The 1,538-nt window shown below is 44.0% G+C and overlaps 1 non-coding gene across 1 annotated transcript; it reads right to left on the minus strand.

The window, feature by feature from the left end:
* Window positions 1-446: 446 nt before the first annotated feature.
* Window positions 447-552, minus strand: LOC120274397. Its single transcript, XR_005540919.1, has one exon. It is a non-coding gene; the product is annotated as a small nucleolar RNA R71 (small nucleolar RNA).
* Window positions 553-1,538: the final 986 nt, after the last annotated feature.

Genomic DNA, 1,538 nt, shown 5'->3' on the forward strand with positions numbered 1-1,538 from the left:
AAGAACAAAAATTCTCCAGCTGAAATAGATATCGAAAGATCGGAAAAATATGGGCTGAACAAGAGGGGCAACAAAGGACATTATCAGATTTTTGCTAGGCCTACAATTAGTGGGACACGATCAAGCATTGTTAGGCCACCGAGTAGCTGCCCAAAATTTTTGAGTTAAAAGCTGGGTTTTATTCAGATGGTTCAACGATGCACTTGCAGTTCAATGGGTTAGCGATGAAGACCCAAATAGTCATATTTAGAACTTCCTCAAAGTTTGTGATATGTTGAAGATCAATGGAGTCTCGGATGATGCAATCCGATTGAGAGCATTCCGTTTTTCATTGAAGGGAAGAGCCAAGCAATGGCTTCATTCATTGCCACGAGCTTCTATCACAACGTGGGATGAGATGGTTGAGGCTTTCCTCGCAAGGTATTTTCCTCCGGGGAAATCGGCAAAGCTTCACAATGAAATATCTTCATTTGTTCAGATAGAGCTTGAATCCTTATTTGAAACTTGGGAGCGTTTCAAAGACCTTTTGCGGAAGTGTCCACAACACGGGTTCCCCGAGTGGATGGTTATTCAATCATTTTACAATGGGTTAAACTCGAGTACCAAGCAACTCCTTGATGTCGCCGCGGGAGGGACAATGGGAAACAAAACCCCCGAGCAAGCCCGATAACTAATTGAGGAAATGGGATTGAATAGCTACCAATAGAATGCAAGAGAAAAGAAGAAGGTGGCCGGGCTCCATGAGATTGATGCGGTTACATCCTTAGTAGCCCAAGTCGAGGCACTAAGCAAGAAGTTGGATACTTTGACTTCATCGAAGGTAGCCGCAATCACAAGTTGTGATGGTTGTGGGGGTGCACACATGCCATCCGATTGTCCTATCTCAATTACCACTTCAGCTCCAATTGAACAAGTTGATTTTGTGGGTAATTCGGGAAGAGTTCAAGGGAACCCCCTACAGCAATACTTTTACAACCAAGGGTGGAGAAGCCACCCAAATCTCTCATGGGGAAAATCAAGGGCAGCAAAAAGGCCGCTGCTCCACTGGATTTCAGCAAACACCTTCGATTCGGAAAGAGTTTCAGAATTGGAAAGGGTTTTTGTCGAAGTTTATTCAATCAACCGACACAAGGTTCCAAAAACATAGAGGCAACACTCCGTAATCACACCGCTTCTTTACATAATTTGGAGAATCAAGTTGGGAAAAATAGCAAAATCATTAGCGGAGAGACCTATTGGAAGCTTGCCGAGTAACACCGAGACTAACCCAAGAGAGCAAGTGAAAGCGATCACCTTGAGAAGTGGTCGAGGGCTCCAAGAAAAAGGTTCTTTCACGAGAATAATTCTGAAATTCTTCAAGCCAAAACCCCCACTGGGAAGACTGCTGAAAATCCACAAGAATAGCCAAGGGATAAGGTGCAAGACAAGGAAAAGGGGCCAGCTGTGCCTTCCCCTTCATTTTCTCCAAGAATTCCCTATCCGGCGTGTTTGAAGAAAGACCAAGTTGATGAGCAAAATAGGAAATTTCTGGATCTATT

The sequence above is a fragment of the Dioscorea cayenensis genome, chromosome 12, assembly GCF_009730915.1.
Source record: "Dioscorea cayenensis subsp. rotundata cultivar TDr96_F1 chromosome 12, TDr96_F1_v2_PseudoChromosome.rev07_lg8_w22 25.fasta, whole genome shotgun sequence".
In the NCBI taxonomy this organism is placed as follows: Eukaryota; Viridiplantae; Streptophyta; class Magnoliopsida; order Dioscoreales; family Dioscoreaceae; genus Dioscorea; species Dioscorea cayenensis.